At 39.8% G+C, this 19,626-nt stretch overlaps 1 protein-coding gene across 1 annotated transcript in view; it reads right to left on the reverse strand.

Moving 5' to 3' along the window:
* iqgap1 (IQ motif containing GTPase activating protein 1) overlaps positions 1-19,626 on the reverse strand; it is an 84,458-nt gene that overhangs the window by 47,330 nt on the left and 17,502 nt on the right. The gene's annotated exons all lie outside the window — the stretch shown is intronic.

The raw sequence follows: 19,626 nt of genomic DNA on the forward strand, positions 1-19,626 counted from the left end.
ACCTGAGTCACCATGACCTGGATGACTGAGAATCTTCCCCCGCACAGAGTGAGGCTGCTGAGATGAGCTCAGCTTACACATAAATGATGCTTTGCATTTGTTTAAAGAAGTTAAGAGACACTTCATCGAATCAACTGATTGCCTGTTAATTGATGCTGTTAGTCAAATGGCAACAAGATGCTTTATCTCACTGACTGCATCAGACCAGTGGTGTCTGCGATTCCACATTTAACAGAAAGAAAATAGAAATAAAGTAAACTGAAGTTTCCCCTCAAGCAAATGTTATGTTCACTTGAATCCTGTTTGCTTTGGTAATACTCTGCTTTTCACCTAGCTTCATCAAAAGGTCAAAATGTCCACTTCATGATGGAATACCTCTGAAGCCAATGCCCAAATTCCAATAAAGCCTCAGCGATAGTTTGACATGAATGTTAGCATGCCAAACATGCTACATATGCTAGTGTTAGCAGGTCAAGCTGAGGCTGGGAAATTAATTAATTTTACAGTGTCACTAGCATAAAGTACTTCAACAGTGTATTAGTGTTAGATTTATTACAATATTCCACAATAGAATTTGGGGTTTACAGTAAAATATTGGCTAAAAAAAACAAAGATTTATGGTATTTTATTGTATTTTGGGAAACTGCACATTACTGGTAGAATTTGGATATATTTTTACAGCAATTTTCACTGCAACAAATTTTTCTGTCAAATTACAGTAAACTACTGGCAGCAGTAGTAGCAGTAGCAGTAGAAGTAGTAATTTCGAAGTGTCATTACTGTAAATTACTTCAAAAGTATTTAGCATTAAATTTGTTACAGTATTCTATTGTACAATGTGAGGGTTACAGTGTATGCGTTCCAAAAAGTATCAAGATTTACAGTGTTTTACTGTACTTTTCAAAAAACTAACTTACTTAATGTGAGAATTTTACTGTATTTTTACAGCAATTTGTTAGTATATGAAGATATAAAATATTACATACTGCCCCAGCCTATAAATAATTACGATAAGATAAGTAATAACTCGTATTATTAAGGTATACATAATAGCCATACCAAAGTACCTGAGACATGTGGACTTTAACAGTGGCAGTTGAAATTGAAAGAATTTGAAATTGATGTTGAATGGGGGCAAACAAGTGCAGCTTCATTTTTATGAAGGTGTCAGTAGTAGAGATCATTAATTATAGTTAGAAGAGCTCCTCCTGCTGTTGATCAGCTGACTGATTGATCTGCAATGATAGTAAACAAAGAACTCTAAGGGAGAATTGGTCCTTAATGTGTTTAAAATAGAAATGGTTTCACTGGGTTCAAGCTCACATTAAAAAGTGCTCGGCTGGTGAACTACAATATGTGACGCAAAACTAGACCCCACAGGTCTGGACTGCATACAAATATTACAGCTCCTGCACAATCCGCCCTGAATGATTTTGCAGCAATAAAATCTCCAACACAACACACACCTAACATGGCCTGTGGTAACCTTTCCTCCTCCTGCACGCTGAGTTCCCAGCATTCCTCATGCGTGACATTTCATTTCTTTTAGGTCATATTGTGGAGTCACATTCCTGCTGTGTGCCCGTGTCAGCTCTGGGCCAAAGAGGAGACACGCTGAGCTCCCACACTGGGACGGGCCTGGTGGACTGGATTCCACCATCTCATGTCATCACCGCCCAGTTACCACAGATAAAGCCAGTCCATGTTTGTCCCTGAAAATTAAACTGGTATTTTGCTCTGTCAGATATGTTTCATTTAAGAGGAGAAGAATCTGTTTTCTCTCAGTCACTGAGAAAAATATTTTATCAGATAAGGGGGCACAAACTTACTGCAGGTGGTTTTTGATAGTATTCTCCAGTGTTTGTGGCTTCAGTGCAGCCTATGTCTCAGTTACCTGAATGAACTGTGCTCATCTGAGTGTTTGTTTTTTGAATACACTTCATTAACAAATTTGCCATGATGGCTTTTTGCTTGTGCGGCTTTAATTGTACTTGCAGTGGATTATGTTTGTCATAGGTTTTGCACTGCTCTCCTCTCCTCCTCTATCCTCAGGCAGGATGGAGAAACACCATGTGCTGTAGTTGAAGGTAAAATGCAAGACTCTCACACTGAGCAGAAATCAAGCAAGTGCCAGTCAGTTCTGAGTCAGTTCTCTTTAAGTCGCTCATTGCCTTCATCCCATGTTTTCAAAAGGGTTGATGCTACACATTATGAGGTACAGAGTTTCCAGTAATGAACAGTGATGTCTGCCTTGCTGAATTAAGGCCTCCAAATAATAGCGCTGATTATGAAAACCCTGAGTTTGTCATTATTGACTGTAAGGAATTTCACAAAGTGAGGTCAAACATGGCCCTTTGCAAAAGGCAAACAGTCTCTCCTTTCATCTGCAAAGAAAACGCTTCCACTCCTCTGTAACTGAGGTCTGTGTTGAGCAACAACAAGGTAAACTACATCCTGACTAACATTCAAACATTCCCTTCCTCCTATAGAGAGACACACACACACACGCACTTATATTACCAGAGCTTTCAAACCTCAATTCTCATCCAGACATTTGCTCCTCATACAAATACATGTACACACATCACAGCCACTCTTTGCAGTGCACAGGCCAGCTCACCCCCAGCTGAAACAACTTCCCTCCCAGGAAGTCGTGACATGGGGTCTCCAGACAGGCCCTCTATTGAGACCACGAGGCCCGAGCCTGCCAAACGGGAACAACCCCCTCCTTTCACTCCACACTGGAGCAGTGAAAGGCTCCATAAAGACTGCTAACTAATGGCTCTTCTATCAGGCCTACACACCCTTCCCAGGCCAGCACAAACACAGACACACCCTCCACTTCACTAGCCACATCAGCAGCTGGGATTTTTGAATGTCGCCAACTGGAATCCAACAACAGCAGAGAGATATGTGGTGTTGTGATTATGACACTAACAGGCATGTCTACAATCAAAGAACAGCCACAACTATGAAAGCATCGTCTGGAATTACTCTAAACAAAAAGCAGATGAGGAGATAGAAAGGTGCAAGAGCATCCTCTGGGACGGGCTGAGTGAAGGCTAATGCTACGTTCATGTCATTCCAGATCGATCAGAATAACAAGCAGCCAAGCGGGAAAAATTCTCAACAGCCTCACATATGAGAAACTGCAATAGATCCAACTTGTCAAAAGAACGAAATGCAACCCAGAATCACTGCCAACACACTCGGATGCATGCTCATGCAGCCTCCAGCAACAGGTGTGGGCTCCGTGTATTTCAGAAGATTTTATTGATGTGTTATTAATGCTTTATTGTTTTTATCAGAGTTTTCTAATATTTATCAATAAGTGTCCTCCAGCAACTGCCTCATGCATTGCCCGTATGGAGTTATGGTGGACACTTATTAATCTGCTTCCGTGGAGCTTGAATGTGCACAGGTGCAAGTCACCCTGTGTACAGATTAATGTCCACTGTTGTATGTTTATGTGTCATATTGTTTGTGCTTTATGTGTTTTTACTAGGTTTTTACACTTGTTACAACACCAACTGCCCCCTGTAACAAATAAAATTGAATTGAATTGAATTTAATTGAATTGAAATAAAATCTGATATTAACATAAACAGGATCAAACTAGCCAGTAAAAGTTATCCACTGTATTTGGTTTGATTTGTGAACACACTTCAAATATCTTAAAAGATATAGTTTAATTTCCATTGATCTGGGGGACTACATGGGTACACAGGATACACCAGAGACCATTTCACAATGGGATCACTCCAGCTGGGATAAGGCAATCCGTGACTTAAAACAAATGTGGCTCAGGGGCTTAAAATTGGAGGCCCAATGGCACCTTCTATCCCTCCTACCCATCTCCCACCTAGGGCTCTGCAATATAACTATGATATTACGTTATTTAAAGGCTATCATCCATCCATCCATTTTCTTCCGCTTATCCAGGGTCGGGTCGCGGGGGCAGCAGCCTAAGCAGGGAAACCCAGACTTCCCTCTCCCCGGCCACTTCGTCCAGCTCTTCCCGGGGGACCCCGAGACGTTCCCAGGCCAGCTGTGAGACGTAGTCTCTCCAGCATGTCCTGGGTCTTCCCCGGGGCCTCCTACCGGTGGGACGTGCCCTGAACACCTCACCAGGGAGGCGTCCTGGAGGCATCCTAATTAGATGCCCGAGCCACCTCATCTGGCTCTTCTCAACGCGGAGGAGCAGCAGCTCTACTCCGAGCTCCTCCCGGATGACCGAGCTTCTCACCCTATCTCTAAGGGAGAGCCCAGCCACCCTACGGAGGAAGCTCATTTCGGCCGCGATCTTGTTCTTTCGGTCACTACCCAAAGCTCGTGACCATAGGTGAGGGTAGGAACGAAGATCGACCGGTAAATCGAGAGCTTTGCCTTTCGGCTCAGCTCCCTCTTCACCACGACAGATCGGTGCAGCGTCTGCATTACTGCAGACGCTGCACCGATCCGCCTGTCGATCTCCCGCTCCATCCTTCCCTCACTCGTGAACAAGACACAGAGGTACTTAAACTCCTCCACTTGGGGCAGGACTTCGTCCCCGATCCGGAGGGGGCACGCCACCCTTTTCCGGCCATGGTCTCGGATTTGGAGGTGCTGATTCTCATACCAGCCGCTTCACACTCGGCTGCGAACCGATCCAGTGAGAGCTGAAGGTCGCGGCCCGATGAAGTCAACAGGACCACATCATCTGCAAAGAGCAGAGACCCAATCCTGAGGTCACCAAACTGGACCCCCTCAACACCCTGGCTGCACCTAGAAATTCTGTCCATAAAAGTTATGAACAGAATCGGTGACAAAGGGCAGCCCTGGCGGAGTCCAACCCTCACCGGAAACAAGTTCGACTTACTGCCGGCAATGCGGACCAAGCTCTGGCACCGGTCATACAGGGAACGGACAGCCCGTATCAGGGAGCCTGAAACCCCATATTCCCGGAGATCCCCCCACAGGACTCCCCGAGGGACACAGTCGAATGCCTTCTCCAAGTCCACAAAGCACATGTGGACTGGTTGGGCAAACTCCCACGCACCCTCAAGGATCCTGCCAAGGGTCCAGAGCTGGTCCACAGTTCCACGACCGGGGCGAAAACCGCATTGCTCCTCCTGAATCTGGGGTTCGACTATCCGGCGGACCCTCCTCTCTAGTACCCCCGAATAGACCTTACCAGGGAGGCTGAGGAGTGTGATCCCCCTGTAGTTGGAACACACCCTCCGGTCCCCCTTCTTAAAAAGAGGGACCACCACCCCAGTCTGCCAGTCCAAGGGCACTGCCCCCGATGTCCACGCAATTTTGCAGAGTCGCGTCAGTCACGACAGCCCCACAACATCCAGGGCCTTGAGGAACTCTGGGCGGACCTCGTCCACCCCCGGGGCCCTGCCACCGAGGAGCTTTTTGACCACCTCGGTAACCTCAGCCCCAGAGTAGAGAGACATTTTAAAACGTCCTTTAAACTACTGTAAACTACAAAAATACAAAATTACAGAATGAACTGCAATTACAATAAAGCTAGATAAAGTACAGTAGCTACCGTCATATAATAAAGTTGAATTCACTACTGTTACACTTAATAAAATACAGTTATTAGGAAGTAAATTAAAGAACTCTTATAATGAAATGCTTTTATTATTGCTTTTATTTATTGCCCTTTCAGGCAGGAAGTGCCGATGTTTTTGCTGTGGACCTGAGGCTTCCAGTCAATAGTTGGATGGGTTCCAGGATTGCATATCAGCCTTTTTTCACCAAGTTCCACCTCTTTTGACCTCCAGACTGCAACATAATTGGTCAACACTACTCAAACAGAAACCAGAACACCTCTGACACCAAAATCTTGTCCTGCTGCAAATTCTGCATTTCTATGCAGATATCTGTTAACAGAGATGGGGACTGAGCTGACTTAACTAACAGGCCGCATATTTCGATTCTAGCTGGAGATTTCTTTTACCTCCCATCTCTGGATCAATAACAATAATCTTTTTAATGACGGAAATTAAACAAACTACAGTACAGGAAAACATGAAAACACCACTGACCATCATCTCCTCCCTCCTGTGTGCTGGCAGGAAGCTACAGTCAGAGCTGAGTTCAGGGGTCAGTCTCATAGGAAGAGCTCTGCTACTGACCTCTGTCTCTCCAGGAAGACACACAGACACCTCGCCAGCAGTGCGTCTCAAGCTGCTGTCGAGGTGCATCCTCTGGATTCACTGGGTTTAAGGATTTTGTTTGGTTGCGAGGGATCCATTAACCCCTTGAAACTTTGGCAAATTTACTTAATTTCTTCCAAAAACATGAGAAGAAGGCAGAGAGCAATGAAAGAGGAAATGACCCACAATTACAAAAAAACATATTCAAAAAAAAAAGAGAAATTGACCTGGAGAATGACTTAAAAAGTATTTTTTTTAATAATAATTTTAGACAGATAGACAGATAAACATGAGAAGAAGGTAAAAAGCAAGAAAAGAAGAAATGACCAAGCAAATAAGTTTTTTTTAAAAAACAATTAAGTTATTAAAAATAAATAAATAAAAAAAAGAGAAGACCTGGAAAAAGTGATTTTCCCAAGCTTTTTTTCCAGGTTAGGTCTAATTTTTGGCAATTTGTGGATAATTTCTTACCAAGTTGCTCATTGCCAAGTAATATCTAATACCAGCTAAGCTTACACTAATACAACACTAGCTCTGTTATTGTAATAATATGACCGATCGTTCTGTCGTCCCTCTCAGGGAGCCGTTCTCACTGCCACACTGGATCAGGACAATCAAGAAACAATGACATGCCACTAGCTGATGGCTCTTCCATAACACCACCCAGCATCTTTCAGGGATAGATAAATTAATTTAAATGTAATCAGAGTGAGTTGAGAACTAATTTAGTGATTTGGAGGTCAAACTATGTTGAGGCATCTAAAACTGGCTAAATTTGCCTGAGATGACATCGTTTCAACAGCATCTAAATTACTTCATGTCAGTATACTGCAAGTCCTACAAACATACCAGTATAATCTAGTCAAGGAAACGCTATTATGTGTAAGCTACTGTAGATGTCCAAAAAAATGAAAACCAAGCTTGCTGAGAAATTGTCGAGTCAGCATGTTTATCTTTAACATAACTGAAACTAAGCTCCTCGCGTGAAAATCCACACACTGCTCCCATTTGTCAGTTATGATTTTGTGGCAGTAAAAACAAGAACGTTGCAGGATATCACACATCCTGGTGGAATGTTACAAGAAGGAAAAAGACATTTTACTTACTGGGAAAATTAGGTTACAGAGAAACATATAAACCCATTACCAACAAAGAGTTTTTTCCTATCAAGATTAAGGGAAAAAGAACCTTAAAACAACAAATGACAGACACAATGTGCAGCTGTAAAAGACCAAATGTTATCTTTTTGTGTGTTATTGATGCAAACTCAAAACTTCAGCTGTGTTCGAAACCACCTCTTACACTAGCAGTACATACTGATTTGGTCAAAACGTAGTATGCAGTATGCGAACAAAAGTGAAATCCACAGTATGCCAGATATACCCGGATGTCATACTAATTCAGAAAAAATCCTCAGTATGCATCCGACCAGTCTGCCTCGCCTGCTGTTTCCTACAATGCATTGCGTGGAGAGTGCAACGGTTGTTGTCGTGCCAACAGTGGCTCGAGCCTGGCCATCACACAGCTGGGCAGACCTAAGCCACCAGATGGGGTCCTTAGCTTGCCCTAGAGTTACAGTTTATTAATTAGGCCTTGCTAAAATCGTATTTCTATCTTTTAAGGTCCTTTACATTACTTTTATCAGGTAAATCACATACCAATGTATGCTAATAAGTGAGTACAATTATACAGGAGACATGACGAATTTATTTTATTTTAATTTATTTTTAAAGATGATTTTTTTGGCTTTTCATGCCTTTATTATAGTGCAGTTAGAGAATGACAGTAAAGGGGGAGAGACAATGGGGATGACACACAGGACCACAAGCCGGAATTGAACCCGGGCCGCTGCTAAAAACTCAACCTGTGTGGGGCACACGCTCGACTCAGAGCTAGAGGCCACCCCGACATGAGCGAATTTTAACCAACAAAGCAGCTCCGGCTTTCACATGAACAAGATACAATCAGAAAGTTTAAAGGGGCAGCCCGTATGATTGATCCAGAATATAGAGGATAATAGTGCATGTCCCAAACAAAGCTTAATTAATACTGGGGGAACTCGGCAGTAATGCGATCATAATGGCGGTACATCTGGTCACTTCCAGTCGTTACAAAGGCGCTATTCATCTCACAGGTAAGCCTTCATCACTATCGTCCATATATATCATTTGTTTACTTTTATTTCAAACCGTAAATGGATGTTACGCGATAGCGGTTTTGCTATTGTCTGTTTCCACTTTCAAAAACCAAAAACCAGCCATGCCTGGCTCAGCATACCGCAAAATGTATCGACCAAAACAGCCATACTGTATACTACTTTGGAACGCAGTATGTAGTATGTAGAGCATACTGCATGCTGATTGCAACTGTAGTATGCAGTATACCGTTTCGAACATAGGCTTCCTGTTTAGTTTCACAGTAAAAAAACCTCCATTAAAAATAATGGACCATTTATTATTCAACAGTATGTAAATTGCAACCATTTTCAGTGAAATATTACAGTATGCAAATACTGGACACACAACACAGGCATAAATCCCACGGTGGGACTGCTGAAAATGCTGCAGCTCTGAAAGAACTCTTCTCTACCTACTGTGAGAATGTCCCATGATCCTGAACTATGGGAGAAAGGCTCAATAAACGCATTAAAAACATGACCTGGACTAACTTTGAGTTTTGCCCGAGGCTATATGTTCTCAGTGATCCAAAGATGATATCTCACTGTGGAGCCAAGGATTTCATTCAGACCAGTATAATGGTGGGAAAGCAAAGGATAATGAGAAACTGGTGGACACCAGGTGGGCCATCTTTGAAGGAGTGGTTCGCAGAGTTGGCAAAAGTTGCATCATATGAACAAATCACCATCAGCTGGATGAACAGGACTGAGAAATGTGGGGCCAAGTGGAGAGACTAGATTACATTGCTGACATGGACAGATCATAAGGTAAATTGCAATCCATGTGCATTAGACTCACTTACACACTTTATTGGTGTCTGAGAGCTCATCAGCTGCTTGTAGATCAGAGTAGATTGTGGTGCATATTCACGTAGGAAAATGGATTTGTTTTGTATGTCTTTTGTTTCTTTGTTTTTGTGTTTTTTGGTCTTGTGTTTTTTGTCTTACAATTACTTAAGAATTACTATTATTATCATTATTTTATCTCTCTCTCTGTAGATGGATAGATGGATAGATAGATAGATAGATAGACAGACAGACAAACATTTCATTTAATGACCATAGATGACATTGTTAAAGTGTAAAAAAGTTCAATAAAATATTAATGGGAAAAAAATTATATATAATAAATTACTCCACAGTGTGAAAAACTGCAGATACAATCGGACTGCCACCTTCTGGTTTGAGCTGGAAACATTTCTGAGAAGTTGAACGGAAAAGGGACCTGAACAAGAGTCATACAATTAAAAATTAATGTATCCGTCAATTTCATTATGGAACACTGGAAAAACAGTTCATTATGTTTTAAAAGTATCATACAGTCACACAGTGACAAAAATAAATCATGTACAGAAATAAACAATGTTGATGCATCCAGATGCTTTGATAATTGTGTTATAATAGAATTGTTGTTTGCTGAATCTTAAATAAATTGAATCTGGTGCCTGGAGATTTCCACTTCTACCAGGATGTACACTGTTTCACATAAATGTTAAAAAAAACAAAAACAATATTTAGCCAAACAACAAAACCACACTAGAAATACTTCATATCAAATCAGACATTAGGCAAAGTATATGCAGCGCAACATATTAATCATTCCCTTTTACATTCAGTGTTTGACTCAGGTACACTGAGGCTACTTAGAAGCTCTGATTTAATAAACTGGCAGACTGAGGAACAATAAAAAGGTTTCCCAGCCTGTTCAGTCGAGCCTGTGGGACTCTAAATTTATTGTGTGATGGCAAAAACTGAAATTCTTCATATAAATGTGAGTTACTTGGACTTTAACAGCCAGAGACAACATTCTTTTAGTGTACCCAGTTTGGAAACTTGAGTCAAGTGTTTGACCCGAAATCTTTAAACAGATACGCAGGAGTCTAGCCAGTCTGGCTTGAACTGAACAGAGACTGTACCATGCACTCATGTCATCCTGTATAACATTCTGCTGTATAGATTGGAAAAACAACAACAGGATCTGTTTTCTTGCTCCAAATCACCTCAGACTCATGAGGAAAGGAAATACATTGTGTTACCTTCCAACAAATATAATCTACATGTGCACTCCAGGATAAAGCAGTGTCCACACAGATGCCCGGATATTTAAGGGAGAAAACTTGCTCAATCTGTGTTACATTATTATTATTAATTGTTAAAGAAAAAAATTCTCAATGTCAGCCTTTTTAATTCAGTTTTCTAAAAAAGATAGCTGTTGGTCTCATCTGCATAGCACTGTGTCAGCTGTCAATTTGGTTTCAAATGACTTAGTCATAGTCTTGGATGAGAAAAAGCAATGTGCTGCTATCTTTATGGATCTCTCCAAGACATTTAACACTGTTGATCATTCCTCCCTTTTATCATTTTTTTTTGTATATTTGGTTGTAGTTTAGGTGCTTACACTTGGATCCAGAATTACCTATCTGATCAACAGCGGTCAATGAACCTGGGAGAAATTTTGAGCAATAAATAAGGGCATTCCACAAGGTTCCGTCCTTGGCCCGGTCCTTCTTACAATTTATATAAATGGTATTTTTTCGCTAACTGTCATTCACATTTATACTCAGATGACACAACACCACACTGTACCGTAGACTCTGCTCAATTAGATGTAGAGAACCTGCAACATTACTTTGACATTCCTCAAAATGCACTTGCAGCTGCTAAACTTGTGCTGAATGCACATAAAATTAATTTGTTGTTTTCTAGAGGTATAAGTTAAAAAATAATATAAATACCTTGGTATTTGGATAGATGACAGTTTCACACAAGTTTCATATAGACAATCTTGTCATCAATCTTTGGCAAAACCTTGGTTTGTTGTGGAAAAATAGAACTAACTTCACTATGTTTGCTAGGAAAAGGACTGCTGGATTATGGTGACATAATTCATATGCATGTCTGTAGCACTCATCACTGTATCCTGTACGAAAAGTTTGGGTGATCCTCTCTGTCTGATAGATTTGATAAACATATGTATGCACTTATTGGGAAGCAGCCGTCTTATATCATATCTATGTTACAGTGGTCTCTTGGTCCACATAATACTATATCTAATGACCGGCTTTTACTGCAAGTTCCTAGAGTTTGTACCAACCTTGGAAGATCTTCCTTCTGTTTTTACACTCCGACTGCCTGGACCTCCTTGCAGAGCACACTAAAAATTAATAACTTGGTAACCCTTGGTTAATTTGAATCTATGATCTCTGACCATTACACTTCTGTTTGCACCTGTTGTAATTGTTTTTATTACTGATACATAAATATTGTACTTGCTTTAGTTGGTTTCCTTGAATTATTTGCATCTTGTTTATTTTATTATTATAATTTTTATTAGGGGTGGGCAATAAATCGAATATACTTGATGTATCACGGCTTGTTCCATGTGATATGTATAAAATGACTATATAAAGAACACTGAGTATAAGTTGTCTCGTTTTTGGGTTGTTTTTTTTTTTGCCACCAGCATGAGATTTGCTTCTGCGTTTTGTTTTTCCCTCTCTCTGCTACTGCTCTCTGTATAATATATTCTATACTATGTAGTATAACATATATTACATATATGAACTGTAAAGCTTATAGTTTGTTTCAAGCTTAAAAACAATCAATCATCAAGTTTAACAGCACTGCAGTAACAGCCTAACTAGTGGCAATAGTAAGAGCAGGTGGGGCGTTGCAGAGCTCTGATCGCTACTCTTCAGTCACATTGTGGGACCACGGAGCACCAGTGTGACTTTGAATTCTTTGCTATGAACTGGAGAGCTGGTAGTTTGTCTCCAGCTCGCAGTGGCTGAATCCTAACGCCATAACGCCATTACAGTTTAACTGTCTGCTAATGCTAACATCCAACTGTTGACCGGAAGCTTCAAGTCCACAGCAAAAACATCAACACTTCCCACACAGGTGAGCCGGGTCCTTCAAAATAAGAGCACCGTGGGTTCTGCTTTGATCCATTTAATTATAACAATACTTTATTTATCTTTACTATAACAGTACTTTATTTACTTTACGTCGTCTAAAATTATAACAGTATTTTATTAAACTTGATTATAACAGTAGTTTCTGTAACTTTATTTTATGGCAGTAGTTCCTTTTTTTGTAACTGTGGTTGATTTTTAAAAAGATTTCAAAATATTGCGATGTATATTATGTATCGCAATATAGCCTAAAAATATCCTGATGTCATTTTAAAGCCATATCACCCACCCCTGATTTCTATTTATATACTTGTTTAAATAATTGATTCTTGTTTGCATCTTGTCTATGTGTAACTGTATTTGACTGTTTTTTTATCTTTACACTTGACATCACTGTAAATGAGGGCCAGCCCTCAATGACTTTTAAAAATATATATAATAATACACAATAGAATATATTTTACTGCCTTTTTGTTAGCGATGAGCTTTCCATGGTGACCTGGCAGGTGAAGAGCTTCATACCATCAACTTGAAATCAAGGCTGAGCCAATACATGAAGCCCACCCTCCACTGGAGCCTTCAGTTACACCAAGGAAACCCCCCTGGTGTACATGTAAATGTTCTCTATAACACACATCTGAGCAGAAACACATTAAACAGGCGTTTTACTATTTTTATACAACAGCGTCTAAAAACTGTCCTGTGTGTTATAGATATATTTGTGACTGAAAAGAAAAAGCATGAAGTACTGTATGTTTGCAGAATAGCTGGAAAGGCAAATGATGTGTGTTGAGTCTTATCTGGCAGCAGCACAATGTCAAGGTAATGATACTATTAACACACACACACACACAAATACACCCTTGCTGTATATTCTCTCTGTTTCCTGCCAACCAGCCACCTCTGCTACTATGATGATGAACTGGAGTCTAATTAAAGAGCGTCTCATAATTCTCAGCCTGCAGCAGTGTGTCGTCAATGCTGTGCCGTTTGAGGACAAAGCACAGAGGAAGAAAATAAGGAGAAACTTGACCAGAGGGAGCACAAAAGAAGACAAGTGAGAGCCAAGTTGTCCATTACATGCTTTGCTGCAACGCTGGAATCTATGCACCAACTGACCTCGTCCTCTCCGCTCTCACACAGGCCCACAGCAGATGGCCTGACACACAAATCCATACTTCCTCAGTTAAAGTGGGGGAAATAATCAACTTAGTTTCTATTTTCAACAAGAAAACATAACCTGAGGTATACACTCTAACACACTTTCCAGGCTGTGACACTGACCTTTGCATGTGTGTTTGTAAAAGCTTGTGAGAAAAACTACACGTCTGTGCCACATACAGCCTCTGACAGTCCATCTGCAAATCAAAACTGACTTGATATTCTACAATTTTTGACTACAGACAGTAAGAATTAATGTCAGTTAGAGATGAAACAATTACCTAATGCCAGACAACACATCTACTTGAGTTGAAATGTTTCAGCTTGAGCAAATAAAAAATTGCATGATGCTATGATGCCAAAGCCACTCATTGCTTGAATTCTCCTGTTCAGTTGCATCATAGTAAAATGCTCTGAGTAATTCAACTTGGACTTTTATTGTGAAAGGTCAAAAACAAAAGGAGAAAAGCAGTAATGCACTGTCATGGACAATGTGTCTTGGGTGACACCACAGACTGTATATAAACATGGACAATGCATCCCCACTTACCCCCGCTATGCTTAAGTGAGACTAAATATCTCAGGTACAGACACTGCCATCTATGCGCTGGTGATGTCATTCGCAGTCGTAATCTGCGCAGTAACGATATCTGAGGTGGGGGAGTTCCTGCCAAAACACCAGTCTGACCAATCATGAGCAGCCCCATTGAATGCAAGCACATGGATTGACTCACAGCTGTCAAACATGGCAGAAAAGTCCCCTTTTTGTAGAATTTAATAACTCATTAAAACCAAAGTTTCATAAGAACAAACACTTGAACAAACACAAGAGTGATGAGAACTATCTTCAGTGACAGAAACCATCTTTGGGAAACATTTCTTTGGTGTTTATTTTAGTTTTTAGTTTGGCCTATGTCCATTCACTAACATAGAAGGGCAGGCTTTAGGACCTATAATGCAGTCAGACACCAGGGGGCGATCCAAACTGAAAAGCTTCACTTTGGTGGAGCTGTCATGTTGTCCATCTTTATTTACAGTCTATGGGTCACATTGGTTCAGAACACAGAGCCTCTGCGTTCACTGTGGTGTCATCACTCAACTCCAGTTATCAATGTACTTTACAACCAACCAAGTAAGCACTGATGTTAGCATTAGCTGCCTTACCAGATAGCCCAACCATTAGCACAGCTGTTAACGGCCAATTTGCGAGTTGGGAAACAAAACTCCCATACTCCCAAACTCCTAACAAAGCACCCATATTTGCACAATTTCGAAAGGCAAAAAATTATCTTTGAGATATGAGAAATTAACTTTGAGATGAGATGATTGGAGGACAGAAAAACATAATTCAAAATGTATTAAATTAACTTTCCTCTATTGTGTCTGTTCTGTCATGAATTACTCAATCTTGTCTGACAATGAAACAGGCTGGAACCACTGGCTACCTTTTCAGTTTTCCAGTTTCGTTTGTTCGTTTGTCAGCAGGATTACTGGCCACCTTTCCTGGAGCATGTGGGAGGCGAGAAAGCATGGTCCAAAAAAGAACCTTAAAATCTTATACCCCTTTCCCACCAAAATTAGCACGTGCATGTGAGTTTTTCAAACATGGGTAAACCTGCTAAATATAAGCGACAGACTGAGTGAATGCCAATCGTACTCTGGATTAAAAATCAGATGTTAGCTGGTGTTAACCTACACAAAAAATGCAAATATTTGTCACATCGTGTGTCATGTTTTATGGTAAAACTTGCTTTTGTTGTATTTAATATGATGAGTATTCTGTTGCATGAGCCGGCCTCTTCAGGTTTAACCCTATCCTAACTTGAATGAGAATAAAATTATTTACTATTATTTACAGAAATTATCAGGCTGAATTGATAAAATCTTGATAACAAAACAAGTCATTTTGCACTGGTTATTACATTCAAAATAACTTATTCACTGATTTACAGCTGCAACAGAAGCCATGGCGTGGGCTGAGGAGGAGCCTATGATGATAAATGCAAGTTTAACTTACTTAATTATGATTGGCCAGTGAGCTCCCATGCTCTCATGCACATGCTGAACGGCAAGTACAGGCCAGTAAAGACAGACTTGATAGCACTGATCAGGTAAAGTGCTTATAGTTTTGTTGTATTCCAATGACCTTCACAGGACCTGCTGATTATCTTTAGTTCTTTAGATCTGGGGATCTGCTGATTTTATAACTGAAACCTTGAAACTGAATATCTTGTACTAAATTATGGACTGTTGGTAGAACAAAAAAAAGAAAAACAAAAAACAAAAAACCTCCTGGGCTCTGGGAAACTTTATTTTTCTAACAAATGAACTCTGACTTTTTGAATATACAAGCAATTACTTCATATAGTGCTTCAGTAAATATGGTGCATAAATAAGTAAATCAAATGCCAAAATGAAAACTACATCTATTATCGGAGAAACTGTCAAGAAGTTTAATTAGTTGAAATATAACCACGTTATTGAATCTACATATTTATAGAGTGGCAAGCACTCATTTATATAAAAATGAAAAAGATATGGGATATTCATTTCCCATAAGTGACATTTAACTAATGGCTGACAAAGTATTTATGAAAGAATGTTTTAATTATTCACAAAAACTATCAAACATCAGATTTTGGTATTTGAACTCACTCTAGTTTCCACGAGGTTCAGTTTTAGAGCCCCTCTATCCTCTGCTGAGGATATCTGAGTGCAAATACCAGCTGAGCTCTGACAGGAAACGCTGGAAGGATAGAAGCAGGTCTGAGAAGGGGGGCTGAAAGTGCTCTGTCAGCTGACAGCTTTCAGATTCAAAGATTGCTCCTGGGCTGTGACGGATTTCCAGAACGGAAGAGTAAGTTGTGGTTTCAGGTTTCACAGAAGGCCAGGTGAGAGGCTGTGGAGGAGGGGCGGGACCGGGACTGTTCCTGCATGGCCGATCCCTCTCTCTTTCTCTGTGATTCCCACATTGTGCCGGCTGTGTAGCTCAGGCTGTTCTCTGAGAGGCCTACACAGCAGGTAACATTTACACTGCAACCAAATATACAGCCTACAGCAGTGTAGACACGGAACTCAGATGCAATTTCAACATCATGTTGATTCAAACAGGCAGTCAACAAGATATCAGTTTCTCGAAAGCCTCTTTCACACAAATTACTGGAATAACCTTTTCACTGATTACACATGCACAACATTCAGGAACATTTCCATCTTGTGCCTTTTCACACATGACACAGCAATGCCCGAATAGAGGACAAGCAGATGATAGTAATGCAAGACTTCTTCTTAAATCTTCTTAAACCTTCTTAAAAGTGTGCGTAACTAATGATTTAACACTTGAAAATCTGGATGGACATTCGTTTTCTAGTTTGGCATTCAGACACCTTTTACAAGTATTTAAAACCTTGAAATGGTATTTCCTCAAAAAAAAAACAAAACAAAAAAAAAAAAAAAAAACATGGAACTTGGTATGAAAAGTCCTGCAAATACACAAAAAAAAATTTTTGTAAATTAAAATGTGACAAGAAAATGCCTTGAGGGGCAGGGGAGGGGCTACATGAGTGTCTGATATATAATCTTTTCATTCTGTTAATCTTTTAATCTGGGAGACATTTTATGCTTTAACTTGAAAAGTTCTATATATATAAAAGTATTTTTTTTTACTATTTTTTTATTATTCATACAAAAAGTTGTAGTACTTTTACTGTTAGTGTGGACGTGAACCAGACAGTTATTCCACTTCCAGGCACAATGGCTCTTCAATGATACCCTGATGTTTCATCTCATGCCAACAATAAGTCAGATTTCCCTGTTGATGAGGATCAGTCGACTGAGGAGAGATCAGTCTGAGGAGGTCTGAACACATCACTCTTGAGCCATTGTTCTCCTTACAGTAACACATTATCAGGGCCTGACATTACATAATATTTATTGCAGCAGCCACTCGACACAAGAGTGTTTGGAAACTGTTCGAAAACAGGAAATTACAGACAAATGGCCGGAGCTGTAGGAGGAACTGGGCTGGTCCTGCAAAGAACGGTGAGAAGATGGAGTTTCAAGCTGATGTAGCAAGAAAATCAGGATGTCTTACACCACAAAAAATGTGCTGTCACACAACTTTAACATTTTATTTTAAAACGACAACACCGATTTAGAATTGTAAGCCTTTTACAACATCCTCTGACTTCATCCCCTCACCCATGTCATTATACAATGCATAAAGCAAGTAATCCTTTTTTTCTCTTTTCTTTTCATTTTTTAGGACAAACTTCTGCTGCCTGGCTGACAACACAGCACAAAACCAGACATGGATGTGACAGTGAAGTTTGTAAAGCAACAAGGATTATCTCTGAGGGATGGTTTGTTATGGTAGGTTTTAGAGAACAGAGCAGTGATGAAACAGGCTGACAACACTCGACACTGCAGGAGGGATTAAAAATAAAACAGAGATGATCGCTCTGTTAACTGTGATGGATGATCTCGATCTGTCACAGGCCTCTTTTCATACACACAGCTTCTCTTTAGGAAAGATTCAAATATAGAAATTCTGCACAGTCCAGCATACTCATCTGATTATAAAAAAAAGTGATGTAAGAGGAGACAGTGTTTTTGTTAACATTTTTTTTTTTTTTGATAACATTAGATCCTGACGTTCAGGAGGTTTTCACCAGAAGCCAAATTATCCACAAAGGTTGCTTCCTCTCCAAAACAGATCCACTAAACTGCTAGAAACACTTGAATAAAACATGTTGCAAATTAGTGTAACTCTGGTGCAATTGAGCTCCTTACAACAATGGCCAACACAAAAATGTGAAAATAGCCATATCTGGAGCCAGTATTTGATTTTTCCATTGTGGGCTACAGTAGAAACTTGGTGATGGAACATGGTGATCTCCATAAATGAGAACCTGCTCGCAGATATAAACGGCTTATTCTAAGGTAAGGAGAAGACAATGATTCTTATTTTCAGCTGATTATACACTAAAGAAAACAGCCTTATTATATAATACTCAATTTCTGCCAGTATATCACCCCCAAATCCTACACACTGGAGTTTAAATACATGGGATCTTCTCAAGGCCAACAGATTTCATGACTCTACTTTTAGAGCTGCTCGGTGTAAAAAGTGCATAAAATCTTCCTTAGCTCAATTTTTTCCTTTCTCCTATTTATTTACATCACATTTTAACACACTCACATTTTATGACAAAGAAAAGATCAGAAATGCCTTTTCATCTCACGTAACCCACCTGAGTCCACTGCAAAAGGTAACCTACAGCTGTATTACAGTAGCTGACTTTTCCATCTACAGATTAACCCTTGAAACTTAGAGAGACTAAACTTTTATGTGCTACATTCAGATGCTTTTCAAAAGTATTTTAATGTTTGAGTCCTATGCAAACTGGTTTGATTTTGTTCAAAAACATGGGGGGAAAAAGGAAATAAGCAACTTAGCAAGAAAAGTCGTGCAAATTGCAAGAAATTAGCAGATGTAAAAGATTGTTTTTACAAAAGCTGGGGAAAATGTACCGAAATTTTGATTATAATTATCATGAGTATATATTATTTTGTTAAAGAATTATAATGATTTTCAAGCACTATTTTCAGCCATTTCCTCGTTTGTTTCCTGTTTCTGACTTTCCTTCCTTTCTTCTTATTTATATTATTAATATTATTATTATCATCATCATCATCATCATCATCATCATCATCATCATCATCATCATCATCATCATCAATTATATTATTCTTCTTTTTTTCTGGGTAATTTCTTTTAAGTTTTCATTTATTTGTAATGTTTTGTTTTATTTACCTTTAACACGTCACAACTTAAACACAAATTTCAAAGCTTGAAAGATGTGTTTTGTATTATAAAACTAGGCTGTATGCAGAAAAAAGACAAATAAGGTCAGTCAACATTAACTCAGTGGAGTGGGCGGATTCTAAGGTCTGGACCCAGACAAGGATATTTTTATAAACATTCCTGCAATCAGCCATCGTAACATCAGCTGTGACAGCAGATACTGTAGTCAGTCATGACATCGCGTCACCTTCAGGGGACACGCCCTGTTTTCCTTCCCTGAAAATGCTACATCACAATCATGAAATTGAGAAACTGTATTCACTCCTATCAAGGATGAACCACCCAATGATGTTTTACTGTCAAGGAAAAATACGGAAAAATACATTTTCACTGGCAGCTGCCATTCTGCCGGTATGTATA

This window comes from Plectropomus leopardus, chromosome 1, assembly GCF_008729295.1.
Source record: "Plectropomus leopardus isolate mb chromosome 1, YSFRI_Pleo_2.0, whole genome shotgun sequence".
Lineage (NCBI taxonomy): Eukaryota > Metazoa > Chordata > Actinopteri > Perciformes > Serranidae > Plectropomus > Plectropomus leopardus.